Source organism: Triticum aestivum, chromosome 5B, assembly GCF_018294505.1.
Source record: "Triticum aestivum cultivar Chinese Spring chromosome 5B, IWGSC CS RefSeq v2.1, whole genome shotgun sequence".
NCBI classification, from domain to species: Eukaryota; Viridiplantae; Streptophyta; class Magnoliopsida; order Poales; family Poaceae; genus Triticum; species Triticum aestivum.
In genome coordinates this window covers 87165506-87180301 of record NC_057807.1, presented here as the reverse complement: position 1 = coordinate 87180301, position 14796 = coordinate 87165506, and the positions used below count along the sequence as shown (strand labels likewise).

Here is a 14796-nt window from a genome sequence, read left to right as displayed (position 1 = left end):
ATGAGAAGAACATTGTATAATCATTTAATTTTGAATTTTACATCATCATAAATTTAAGTCATTTCTATTATAGAGCCTATTTGGAAAACAAAATTTTGGAATTGAATTAATAGCAGAACAATTTTAAGGCATATTACCCCCATAGCATGTTTACTATACTGATTCGAACTCGAAGCATGTAGGTGTTCTCAATGATCAAGTAACTATATGCCTCGATTTTGTTGAATAATTCATGGTCCATTAGCATGATTATACGTGATCATATGCATTAATACAAACATTGTGTTTAGAAAATGCAGCTTGGCGGACTATCGCAAAATGCGACAATTGCAATATCGTGTAGATAGAAGCTGATAACCACTCTTTGTGCTAACTACGCTCTGGCTAGGGTGTGTCTCACATATTTGATATTAGATACAATGTACTTTGTCATTAAGAATTTAAGTTATTCGGAAGTACAATGTATCACATATTGATTGCGTTGTGCATTGTTAGAAATTTGTGTGGATACTGTTTTCTTATCAACATAAGTATATGTATCACATGTGAGGGGATTGCTTGTTTATTGTCTCTCACATTTTTATTGCATTGCATCATGTTTGCTTGAGAAAAGTAATTTTGCGGGTTGCAATTGATCATCATGAAACTATTTTCTAGTGTAATCCACTTTGAACAAGCTTCATCAGCGCTCGTATTTGAACAGTAAACAAAGCTAATATAGACCAAGATTTTGATTTCTTGGCATGTCGATCCTCTCTGATATCTCGGCGCAGCAAAGCGCGCTTTCACTTCAAGTATGTATTGATTTGATCTATTGCCTTTGTACACTTACGCTATATTGCAATTACTAATTCTTTCTTCCAATTTGATGCAAATTACATCACTTTTAGATGCACTTTAAGCGTTTATCGTAAACATTTCATTCATACGGATACTGGTTTCATGTCTATATATTATGAAGCCCCATGAATCTAGTTTCGCCCTGGGCCCCAAAATATCAGGACCAGCCCTGAAATTGGCACAGGCTCTCACGGTGGTCGTCATTCGGGTGGCCACTGAAGGAAATATGCCCTAGAGGCAATAATAAAGTTATTATTTATTTCCTTATTTCATGATAAATGTTTATCATTTATGCTAGAATTGTATTAAACCGGAAACATAATACATGTGTGAATGTATAAACAAACAGAGTGTCACTAGTATGCCTCTACTAGACTAGCTTGTTAATCAAAGATGGTTATGTTTCCTAACCATGAACAAAGGGTTGTTATTTGATTAACAAGGTCACATCATTAGTTGAATGATCTGATTGACATGACCCATTCCATTAGCTTAGCACACGATCGTTTAGTATGTTGCTACTGCTTTTATCCATGACTTATACATGTTCCTATAACTATGAGATTATGCAACTCCCGTTTACCGGAGGAACACTTTGGGTGCTACCAAACGTCACAACGTAACTGGGTGATTATAAAGGAGTACTACAGGTGTCTCCAAAGGCAGATGTTGGGTTGGCGTATTTCGAGATTAGGTTTTGTCACTCCGATTGTCGGAGAGGTATCTCTGGGCCCTCTCGGTAATACACATCACTTAAGCCTTGCAAGCATTACAACTAATGAGTTAGCTGTGAGATGATGTATTACGGAACGAGTAAAGAGACTTGCCGGTAACGAGATTGAACTAGGTATTGGATACCGACGATCGAATCTCGGGCAAGTAACATACCGATGACAAAGGGAACAACGTATGTTGTTATGCGGTCTGACCGATAAAGATCTTCGTAGAATATGTAGGAACCAATATGGGCATCCAGGTCCCGCTATTGGTTATTGACCGGAGACGTGTCTCGGTCATGTCTACATTGTTCTCGAACCGTAGGGTCCGCACGCTTAAGGTTTCGATGACGGTTATATTATGAGTTTGTGTATTTTGATGTACCGAAGGAGTTCGGAGTCCCGGATGTGATCACGGACATGACGAGGAGTCTCGAAATGGTCGAGACATAAAGATTGATATATTGGACGGCTATATTCGGACACCGGAAAGGTTCCGGAAGTTTCCGGAGAAAACCGGAGTGCCGGAGGGGTTACCGGAACCCCCCGGGGAAGTTATGGGCCTTAGTGGGCCAAGAGGGGAGAGAGAGGGCCGCACCAGGTGGTGGCGCGCCCCCCCCCCAAGGGAGTCCGAATAGGACAAGGAGGGGGGGGCGCGGCCCCCCTTTCCCTCTCCCTCTCCCTCTCCTTCCTTCCCCCTTCCTCCTTCCTAGTTGGACTAGGAAAGGGGAGTCCTACTCCCACTAGGAGGAGGACTCCCCCCTCCCTTGGCGCACCTCCTAGGGCCGGCCGGCCTCCCCCTTGCTCCTTTATATACGGGGGCAGGGGGGCACCCTAGAACACACAAGTTGATCCTTGAGATCGTTCCTTAGCCGTGTGCGGTGCCCCCCTCCACCATAATCCACCTCGGTCATATCGTAGCGGTGCTTAGGCGAAGCCCTGCGTCGGTAGAACATCAAGATCGTCACCACGCCGTCGTGCTGACGGAACTCTCCCTCCCCGAAGCTCTACTGGATTGGAGCCCGAGGAGCGTCACCGAGCTGTACGTGTGTCAAGAACTCGGAGGCGCCGGAGTAACGGCGCTGGGATCGGTTGGATCGCGAGGAGAACGTACGACTACTTCCTCTACGTTGTGATCGCTTCCGCTTCGGTCTACGAGGGTACGTAGACAACACTCTCCCCTCTCGTTGCTATGCATCACCATGATCTTGCGTGTGCGTAGGAAATTTTTTGAAATTACTACGTTCCCCAACAGTGGCATCCGAGCCTAGGTTTTTATGGTTTGATGTTTTTGCACGAGTAGAACACAAGTGAGTTGTGGGCGATACAAGTCATACTACCTACCAGCATGTCATATTTTGGTTCAGCGGTATTGTGAGATGAAGCGGCCCGGACCGACATTACGCGTACGCTTACGCGAGACTGGTTTCACCGTTACGAGCACTCGTGCTTAAAGGTGACTGGCGGGTGTCTGTCTCTCTCACTTTAGTTGAACCGAGTATGGCTACGCCCGGTCCTTGAGAAGGTTAAAACGGAGTCTATTTGACGAAGTATCGTTGTGGTTTTGATGCGTAGGTGAGATTGGTTCTTGCTTAAGCCCGTAGCAGCCACGTAAAATTTGCAACAACAAAGTAGAGGACGTCTAACTTGTTTTTGCAGGGCATGTTGTGATGTGATATGGTCAAGACGTGATGCTATATTTTATTGTATGAGATGATCATGTTTTGTAACCGAAGTTATCGGCAACTGGCTGGAGCCATATGGTTGTCGCTTTATTGTATGAAATGCAAACGCCCTGTAATTGCTTTACTTTATCACTAAGCGGTAGCGATAGTCGTAGAAGCAATAGATGGCGTAAACAACAACGATGCTACGATGGAGATCAAGGTGTCGCGCCGGTAACGATGGTGATCACGACGGTGCTTCGGAGATGGAGATCACAAGCACAAGATGATGATGGCCATATCATATCACTTATATTGATTGCATGTGATGTTTATCCTTTATGCATCTTATCTTGCTTTGATTGACGGTAGCATTTTAAGATGATCTCTCACTAAAATTATCAAGTAGTGTTCTCCCTGAGTATGCACCGTTGCCAAAGTTCGTCGTGCCGAGACACCACGTGATGATCGGGTGTGATAAGCTCTACGTCCATCTACAACGGGTGCAAGCCAGTTTTTGCACACGCAGAATACTCAGGTTATACTTGACGAGCCTAGCATATGCAGATATGGCCTCGGAACACGGAGACCGAAAGGTCGAGCGTGAATCATATAGTAGATATGATCAACATAAGATGTTCACCATTGAAAACTATTCCATCTCACGTGATGATCGGTTATGGTTTAGTTGATTTGGATCACGCGATCACTTAGATGACTAGAGAGATGTCTGTCTAAGTGGGAGTTCTTAAGTAATATGATTAATTGAACTTAAATTTATCATGAACTTAGTACCTGATAGTATCTTGCTTGTCTATGTTTGTTTGTAGATAGATGGCTCGTGCTGTTGTTCCGTTGAATTTTAATGCGTTCCTTGAGAAAGCAAAGTTGAAAGATGATGGTAGCAATTACACGGACTGGGTCCGTAATCTGAGGATTATCCTCATTGCTGCACAGAAGAGTTACGTCCTGGATGCACCGCTAGGTGCCAGGCCTGCTGCTGATGCAACTGACGACGTTAAGAACGTCTGGCAGAGCAAAGCTGATGACTACTCTATAGTTCAGTGTGCCATGCTTTACGGCTTAGAACCGGGACTTCAACGACGTTTTGAACGTCATGGAGCATATGAGATGTTCCAGGAGTTGAAGTTGATATTCCAACAGAATGCCCGGATTGAGAGATATGAAGTCTCCAATAAGTTCTATAGCTGCAAGATGGAGGAGAATAGTTCTGTCAGTGAGCACATACTCAGAATGTCTGGGTATTACAATCACTTGACTCAACTGGGAGTTAATCTTCCGGATGATTGTGTCATTGACAGAATTCTTCAATCACTGCCACCAAGCTACAAAGGCTTCGTGATGAACTATAATATGCAAGGGTTAGTAAAGACTATACCTGAGCTCTTCGCAATGCTAAAGGCTGCGGAGGTAGAAATCAAGAAGGAGCATCAAGTGTTGATGGTCAATAAGACCACTAGTTTCAAGAAGAAAGGCAAAGGGAAGAAGAAGGGGAACTTCAAGAAGAACAGCAAGCAAGTTGCTGCTCAGGAGAAGAAACCCAAGTCTGGACCTAAACCTGAAACTGAGTGCTTCTACTGCAAGCAGACTGGTCACTGGAAGCGGAACTGCCCCAAGTATTTGGCGGATAAGAAGGATGGCAAGGTGAACAAAGGTATATGTGATATACATGTTATTGATGTGTACCTTACTAGAGCTCGCAGTAGCACCTGGGTATTTGATACTGGTTCTGTTGCTAATATTTGCAACTCGAAACAGGGACTACGGATTAAGCGAACACTGGCAAAGGACGAGGTGACGATGCGCGTGGGAAATGGTTCCAAAGTCGATGTGATCGCGGTCGGCACGCTACCTCTACATCTACCTTCGGGATTAGTTTTAGACCTAAATAATTGTTATTTGGTGCCTGCGTTGAGCATGAACATTATATCTGGATCTTGTTTGATGCGAGACGGTTATTCATTTAAATCAGAGAATAATGGTTGTTCTATTTATATGAGTAATATCTTTTATGGTCATGCACCCTTGAAGAGTGGTCTATTTTTGATGAATCTCGATAGTAGTGATACACATATTCATAATGTTGAAACCAAAAGATGCAGAGTTGATAATGATAGTGCAACTTATTTGTGGCACTGCCGTTTAGGTCATATCGGTATAAAGCGCATGAAGAAACTCCATACTGATGGACTTTTGGAGTCACTTGATTATGAATCACTTGGCACTTGCGAACCGTGCCTCATGGGCAAGATGACTAAAACCCCGTTCTCCGGTACTATGGAAAGAGCAACAGATTTGTTGGAAATCATACATACAGATGTATGTGGTCCGATGAATGTTGAGGCTCGTGGCGGATATCGTTATTTTCTCACCTTCACAGATGATTTAAGCAGATATGGGTATATCTACTTAATGAAACATAAGTCTGAAACATTTGAAAAGTTCAAAGAATTTCAGAGTGAAGTTGAAAAACATCGTAATAAGAAAATTAAATTTCTACGATCTGATCGTGGAGGTGAATATTTGAGTTACGAGTTTGGTCTACATTTGAAACAATGCGGAATAGTTTCGCAACTCACGCCACCCGGAACACCACAGCGTAATGGTGTGTCCGAACGTCGTAATCGCACTTTACTAGATATGGTGCGATCTATGATGTCTCTTACAGATTTACCGCTATCGTTTTGGGGTTATGCTCTTGAGACGGCCGCATTCACACTGAATAGAACACCGTCAAAATCCGTTGAGACGACACCTTATGAACTATGGTTTAGCAAGAAACCAAAGTTGTCGTTTCTTAAAGTTTGGGGATGCGATGCTTATGTGAAAAAACTTCAACCTGATAAGCTCGAACCCAAATCGGAGAAATGTGTCTTCATAGGATACCCAAAAGAAACAGTTGGGTACACCTTCTATCACAGATCCGAAGGCAAGACATTTGTTGCCAAGAATGGATCCTTTCTAGAGAAGGAGTTTCTCTCGAAAGAAGTGAGTGGGAGGAAAGTGGAACTTGATGAGGTAATTGTACCTTCTCCCTTATTTGAAAGTAGTTTGTCGCAGAAACCGGTTTCTGAGACATCTACACCAAATAGTGAGGAAGTTGATGATGTTGATCATGAAACTTCAGATCAAGTTACTACAGAACCTCGTAGATCAACCAGAGTAAGATCCGCACCAGAGTGGTACGGTAATCCTGTTCTGGAAATCATGCTACTAGATCATGATGAACCTACGAACTATGAAGAAGCGATGGTGAGCCCAGATTCCGCAAAATGGCTTGAGGCCATGAAATCTGAGATGGGATCCATGTATGAAAACAAAGTATGGACTTTGGTTGACTTGCCCGAGGGTCGGCAAGCAATAGAAAACAAGTGGATCTTCAAGAAGAAGACTGACGCTGACGGTAATGTTACTGTCTACAAAGCTCGACTTGTCGCAAAGGGTTTTCGGCAAGTTCAAGGGATTGACTACGATGAGACCTTCTCACCCGTAGCGATGCTTAAGTCTGTCCGAATCATGTTAGCAATTGCCGCATTTTATGATTATGAAATTTGGCAAATGGATGTAAAGACTGCATTCCTGAATGGATTTCTGGAAGAAGAGTTGTATATGATGCAACCAGAAGGTTTTATCAATCCAAAGGGAGCTAACAAAGTGTGCAAGCTCCAGCGATCCATTTATGGACTGGTGCAAGCATCTCGGAGTTGGAATAAACGCTTTGATAGTGTGATCAAAGCATTTGGGTTCATACAGACTTTTGGAGAAGCCTGTATTTACAAGAAAGTGAGTGGGAGCTCTGTAGCATTTCTGATATTATATGTAGATGACATATTACTGATCGGAAATGATATAGAATTTCTGGATAGCATAAAGGGATACTTAAATAAGAGTTTTTCAATGAAAGACCTCGGTGAAGCTGCATACATATTGGGCGTCAAAATCTATAGAGATAGATCAAGACGCTTAATTGGACTTTCACAAAGCACATACCTTGACAAGATTTTGAAGAAGTTCAAAATGGATCAAGCAAAGAAAGGGTTCTTGCCTGTGTTGCAAGGTGTGAAGTTGAGTAAGACTCAATGCCCGACCACTGCAGAAGATAGAGGGAAAATGAAAGATGTTCCCTATGCTTCAGCCATAGGCTCTATCATGTATGCAATGCTGTGTACCAGACCTGATGTGTGCCTTGCTATAAGCTTAGCAGGGAGGTACCAAAGTAATCCAGGAGTGGATCACTGGACAGCGGTCAAGAACATCCTGAAATACCTGAAAAGGACTAAGGATATGTTTCTCGTATATGGAGGTGACAAAGAGCTCATCGTAAATGGTTACGTTGATGCAAGCTTTGACACTGATCCGGACGATTCTAAATCGCAGACCGGATACGTATTTACACTAAACGGAGGAGCTGTCAGTTGGTGCAGTTCTAAACAAAGCGTCGTAGCGGGATCTACATGTGAAGCGGAGTACATAGCAGCTTCGGAAGCAGCTAATGAAGGAGTCTGGATGAAGGAGTTCATATCCGATCTAGGTGTCATACCTAGTGCATCGGGTCCAATGAAAATCTTCTGTGACAATACTGGAGCAATTGCCTTAGCGAAGGAATCCAGATTTCACAAGAGGACCAAGCACATCAAGAGACGCTTCAATTCCATCCGGGATTTAGTCCAGGTGGGAGACATAGAGATTTGCAAGATACATACGGATCTGAATGTAGCAGACCCGTTGACTAAGCCTCTTCCACGAGCAAAACATGATCAACACCAAGACTCCATGGGTGTTAGAATCATTACTATGTAATCTAGATTATTGACTCTAGTGCAAGTGGGAGACTGAAGGAAATATGCCCTAGAGGCAATAATAAAGTTATTATTTATTTCCTTATTTCATGATAAATGTTTATCATTTATGCTAGAATTGTATTAAACCGGAAACATAATACATGTGTGAATGTATAAACAAACAGAGTGTCACTAGTATGCCTCTACTAGACTAGCTTGTTAATCAAAGATGGTTATGTTTCCTAACCATGAACAAAGGGTTGTTATTTGATTAACAAGGTCACATCATTAGTTGAATGATCTGATTGACATGACCCATTCCATTAGCTTAGCACACGATCGTTTAGTATGTTGCTACTGCTTTTATCCATGACTTATACATGTTCCTATAACTATGAGATTATGCAACTCCCGTTTACCGGAGGAACACTTTGGGTGCTACCAAACGTCACAACGTAACTGGGTGATTATAAAGGAGTACTACAGGTGTCTCCAAAGGCAGATGTTGGGTTGGCGTATTTCGAGATTAGGTTTTGTCACTCCGATTGTCGGAGAGGTATCTCTGGGCCCTCTCGGTAATACACATCACTTAAGCCTTGCAAGCATTACAACTAATGAGTTAGCTGTGAGATGATGTATTACGGAACGAGTAAAGAGACTTGCCGGTAACGAGATTGAACTAGGTATTGGATACCGACGATCGAATCTCGGGCAAGTAACATACCGATGACAAAGGGAACAACGTATGTTGTTATGCGGTCTGACCGATAAAGATCTTCGTAGAATATGTAGGAACCAATATGGGCATCCAGGTCCCGCTATTGGTTATTGACCGGAGACGTGTCTCGGTCATGTCTACATTGTTCTCGAACCGTAGGGTCCGCACGCTTAAGGTTTCGATGACGGTTATATTATGAGTTTGTGTATTTTGATGTACCGAAGGAGTTCGGAGTCCCGGATGTGATCACGGACATGACGAGGAGTCTCGAAATGGTCGAGACATAAAGATTGATATATTGGACGGCTATATTCGGACACCGGAAAGGTTCCGGAAGTTTCCGGAGAAAACCGGAGTGCCGGAGGGGTTACCGGAACCCCCCGGGGAAGTTATGGGCCTTAGTGGGCCAAGAGGGGAGAGAGAGGGCCGCACCAGGTGGTGGCGCGCGCCCCCCCCCCCAAGGGAGTCCGAATAGGACAAGGAGGGGGGGCGCGGCCCCCCTTTCCCTCTCCCTCTCCCTCTCCTTCCTTCCCCCTTCCTCCTTCCTAGTTGGACTAGGAAAGGGGAGTCCTACTCCCACTAGGAGGAGGACTCCCCCCTCCCTTGGCGCACCTCCTAGGGCCGGCCGGCCTCCCCCTTGCTCCTTTATATACGGGGGCAGGGGGGCACCCTAGAACACACAAGTTGATCCTTGAGATCGTTCCTTAGCCGTGTGCGGTGCCCCCCTCCACCATAATCCACCTCGGTCATATCGTAGCGGTGCTTAGGCGAAGCCCTGCGTCGGTAGAACATCAAGATCGTCACCACGCCGTCGTGCTGACGGAACTCTCCCTCCCCGAAGCTCTACTGGATTGGAGCCCGAGGAGCGTCACCGAGCTGTACGTGTGTCAAGAACTCGGAGGCGCCGGAGTAACGGCGCTGGGATCGGTTGGATCGCGAGGAGAACGTACGACTACTTCCTCTACGTTGTGATCGCTTCCGCTTCGGTCTACGAGGGTACGTAGACAACACTGTCCCCTCTCGTTGCTATGCATCACCATGATCTTGCGTGTGCGTAGGAAATTTTTTGAAATTACTACGTTCCCCAACAGCCACCTAGGGGGATGTTTACGCCCCCGAAGGCGGGGAAGCGACAACATTGCCATGTGGGACATGCAACACAGGCATGTGGCTCCAACATGATCTATGCTAGCCTCACTTGACTGCTGGTGCTGACCGTAACTTTCACTCTCCATCAAACATGGCAGGTTCTGAAAGCTATTCCATGACCAATAGGTGTCGAGTCTTTTTTCTCGAAACAGGCTTTCGCCCCACTTTATAGATGAAGCACCAACCAAACAAAGTACACGGCCAAAGTACACGGCCAAATGATACAAGGTGGAGAGGCAGCCCTCTTACAAAGCAGATCCCGAGATAGTCGTATCACGCAGGACACTAATCTACCGAAGGATAACACAGGGGAGTTTAGATACAACGCCACGCTATGCCCTAGCACACCTAAGCTCCACGGCAACGCCCTCAGGAGGGAAGACGGCGCGAAGCCTCGCTGCTGTCGAGTCCAAAGTGGACATGATCTTTCGCTCGGAACCCTGGCACGGAGAGAAGATCCACAACGACGTCTTCAAGAAGAAAGCGGCGCCCATGAGCGTCATTGCCGTCAGCGCAAAAGCACGGAGCTTTCGCTCGGCAACTCCCGTGCCACACGAGGCCACCAGGGCAACCACGGCGATTCCAGACACCTAGATCTGGATCTGGGCGTCTCCCCAACAAAGGAGTGCGAGCCCGAGCCACCTGACACTACCCCTCGTCACCCACACGACCAAGAGGAGAGCCACCACTGTCGCCATAGTGCCCGCCGGAGAGCCAACCATGCAGCCCACCATCCAGGGCCGCCACCCCGGCATCCATGTCCTGAGTCGCTGCCAACCGCCGACCTCACCACGCGCAGCCACGGTGGGAGGAACGGGAGGTGTCTCCTTTCGCTCCTAGCCCGGCATCAACCACCCACCCTGGGTGAGCGCCCCCACAGTATGGGGCATCCACACCTGTGTCCCATGACAATCATCGTCGACTGTGGGGAGCATGGCCTAGTAGTTGCCGACGGCCACCGCCGAGCAAGTCCTGGCCCGGTCCAAGGTTGCACGCCACCACATCCATGGCCAGCACCGTCGGTCCGCCCGCAACATAGCAGCAACACGGGCGCCTACTCGGATCGATGCCACAATGAAGCAACAGGAAGAGGAGCACTAACGCGAGGGAAGACCAACGCGGACCAGGTCGGCTCTCGGACCCTGTAGTCCGATGGACGCCATCCACCACCACCGACCAGATTCAGACCCAAGGCCACCTGGAGGACTGGTTGATCCGTCCAGGACATCCGCGCGCGCCCCCCACACCAGCCCTCCCCCCCAAGAGCCAGCATCCAGGAGGCACACTGCCACCGGAACCACCAGATCCGGCGGGTAGGCCAACCGCGCGCCACCTCCCGGGTCAGGAGCTCTGCAGCCGCCATGCCACGCTCAGGAAGCAGAGCGCCAATGCGCAACCACCAATCGGACGTGCCACCGCATCACGCTCCCGCGGCCGTGCCGCTGGGCCCCGCGGCCGCCCAGTTCCACCACCTGAGGTGCCACCCCACGCTGGTCTTCCACGGGCAGAGGAGGAGGAAGGGCCCCACCGCCGGCGCCATCCGGGCTTTGCCCGTCAGCGCTTGCCGGTGACAGCAGGGAGGAGGAGAGGGAGGCGGGGCCGAGGGCCTGGCGGCTAGGGTTTCCCCACCAGCGCGGGCGGGTGCGTCGCGGGAGGGGGAGGGGATTATTGCTATCTGTCGATGCAATTACCGTTGAGTCTTTTTTTATGGAGATGTATGCAATGTACTATTTAAAGTGCTGCCATCAATGCAGCACGGAACCAGAACCAATTGCTAGCATAGCCATGGAGCCACCCTTGTCTTCCAAATTTTTTGCCCCTCTGACCATAATAATGATGGCGGCTACCTCCGTCGCACTTGTCTCGGCCACCCATATGCAGCCATCGCTCAAAAAACAAGCAGGAGCATTGCTTGCCTGGAAAGCCACCCTCAGCAACCAAAGCTAGGACTCCCTGCAATCATGGGGAAACTTGTCGTTAGCACCTTGTGGTTGGCGTGGAATCCGATGCACTGCACCGACAACACGACGACGCGGGACGATGATCACCATTGTCTCTCTAACCAGTTGAAGGTAAGAGGGTCGCTGGAGTCCATGGACTTCTCGGCCTTGAGTACCTTGGCAACCCTCAACCTCTCGGACAACCATCTCGTTGGGAGCATTCCTTCAAGCATAGAGCATATTAGAGGGCTCCATGCTCTACTTCTGCACAGTAATCAGATAAGAGGCTCAATTCCACCTGCTTTAGCAAACCTCACAAAACTCACAACCTTGCGTCTTTCCAATAATGAGATTGCAGGATCAGTTCCTTGAGAAATTGGGAATTTAGGGATGCTGAAAGGCCTCAATCTTAGTGTAAACAAACTTGAAGATTATATTCCAGCTAGTATAGGAAACTTGACACAGCTAAGAAGTCTTCATCTTCATACTAACAAGTTCATCGGACCCATCCCTCGGGAAATAAGGAATTTGGTAAACCTGGAGGATTTGCAACTCGTATTGAACAAACTTATAGGATCCATACCAGCATACTTGGGAAATCTGAGTAAACTCACGACCTTGTATCTCTGGGGTAACGACTTGTCTGGCCACATTCCTCAAGAACTAGGTCATTTGATCAAGTTAGAGAACTTTGTGCTTGCTGAGAACAAACACACAGGCCACATCCCTCTACAACTAGGTTGTTTGATAATTTGTGCTTTCTGACAACAAACTAAAAGGCCACATCCCAAACAGCATAGGGAATTTGACCAAACTCACTATATTATACCTTCGTATTAACCAACTTTCTGGCCACATCCCTCAAGAGCTAGGTCATTTGAGAAACTTAGAGAACTTGGCGCTTTATAACAACAAACTAACAGGTCCCCTTCCAAACAATCTATGTAACTTGACCAAGCTCACTACATTATACCTTCATATTAACCAACTTTCTGGCTACATCCCTCAAGAGCTAGGTCGTTTGAGAAACTTAGAGAACTTGGCGCTTTATGACAACAAACTAATAGGTCCCCTTCCAAACAATCTATGTAACTTGACAAAACTCACTACATTATAGATTATACCTTCTTATTAACCAACTTTCTGGCCACATCCCTCAAGAGCTAGATCGTTTGATAAACATAGATATATTGGACCTTAGTTACAACACATTAATAGGTCCCATCCCAAATAGCATAGGGAATTTGACTAAGGCCACTTCCATAGCTTTTAGTTTCAACCAACTTTTTGGACACATTCCTCCAGAAATTGGCAGGTTAACGAGTTTGGCAAAACTTCCAAGGTTCTCATAACAATCTCTCTGGTAAATTGCCATCGGGTATTTGTGGGAGAGGCCAGCTGGAGAAGTTCAGCGTCAATGGCAACGACTTGGTTGGTCCCTTGCCTACAAGCTTGCTAAGCTACAGAAGCCTAGTGAGATTTCGCCTTGAGGGAGATATCTCCGAGATGGGAGTTCACCCGAATCTTGTCTATATTGACATCACTTCAAATAGACTATTTGGCCAATTTTCTGATGGCTGGGGAGAGTGCCGCAACCTTACCATGTTGCGTGCCTCAAACAACAATATCACTGGATTCATACCGCCAGGCATGGGGCAATTATCACTGTTGCGAATACTTGATGTTTCCTCAAATATACTTGAAGGACGAATTCCATCGGAAATTGTTTTTTTTAGAAAGGGAGGAGGACCCCCGGCCTCTGCATCTGGATGATGCATGCAGTCATTTTATTAATTATTCACACAAGACCTTACAAAGTGATACAACTGTAAGACTGAAGCCACCGTCTAGGCAACAAACTGTCACTACTCCTATCCAATTGATGAAGGGATGCTGATAGTCTGGGCCTAATACCAAACAGACCTCACAGCCAAACCTAAACATGTAGGACCTGAGGTCCCAACCAGGACGTCTACCGGGTATGGGCACCCACCAGTCCGGCGTGCTCCTCAACCAGGACGCGTACCGGGTATGAGGCCGTGATAACCCACAAGTATAGGGGATCGCAACAGTTTATTAGGGTAGAGTATTCAACCCAAATTTATTGATTCGACACAAAGGGAGCCAAAGAATATTCTCAAGTATTAGCAGTTGAGTTGTCAATTCAACCACACCTGGATGACTTAATATCTACTGCAAAGTATTTAGTAGCAAAGTAGTATGGAAGTAACGGTAACAGTAGCATTTTTGTAGTAATGATAACAATGGCAACGATAAAGTAACTAAACAAAGATCAATATGTGAAAAGCTCATAGGCATTGGATTAGTGATGGATAATTATTCGGATGCGATTCCTCATGCAATAGTTATAACATAGGGTGTGATACTTCTCCGTCGTATCTACTTTTCCAAACACTTTTGCCCTTGTTTTGGACTCTAACTTGCATGATTTGAATGGAACTAACCCGGACTGACGTTGTTTTCAGCAAAACTTCCATGGTGTTATTTTTGTGCAGAAATAAAAGTTCTTGGAATGACCTGAAAATCCACGGAGCAACTTTTTAGAATTAATAAAAAATACTGGCGAAAGAATTAGCGTCAGGGGGCCCACACCCTGTCCACGAGGGTGGGGGCGCGCCCCCTGCCTCGTGGCACCCATGGACGTCCACCGACCTCAACTCCAAATCAGAGAGAAAGTTTCATCGCGTTTTACGATACAGAGCCGCCGCCAAGCCCTGATCTCTCTCGAGAGGGCTGATCTGGAGTCCGTTCGGGGCTCCGGAGAGGGGGATTCGTCGCCGTCGTCATCATCAACCATCCTCAATCACCAATTTTATGATGCTCACCGTCGTGCGTGAGTAATTCCATCGTTGGCTTGCTGGACGGTGATGGGTTGGATGAGATTTACCATGTAATCAAGTTAGTTTTGTTAGGGTTTGATCCCTAGTATCCACTATGTTCTGAGAT

At 46.4% G+C, this 14796-nt stretch overlaps 1 pseudogene; it reads left to right on the top strand.

The window, feature by feature from the left end:
• Positions 1-11277: 11277 nt before the first annotated feature.
• Positions 11278-14796, top strand: part of LOC123114670 (probable leucine-rich repeat receptor-like protein kinase At1g35710) — a 44689-nt pseudogene continuing 41170 nt past the window's right edge.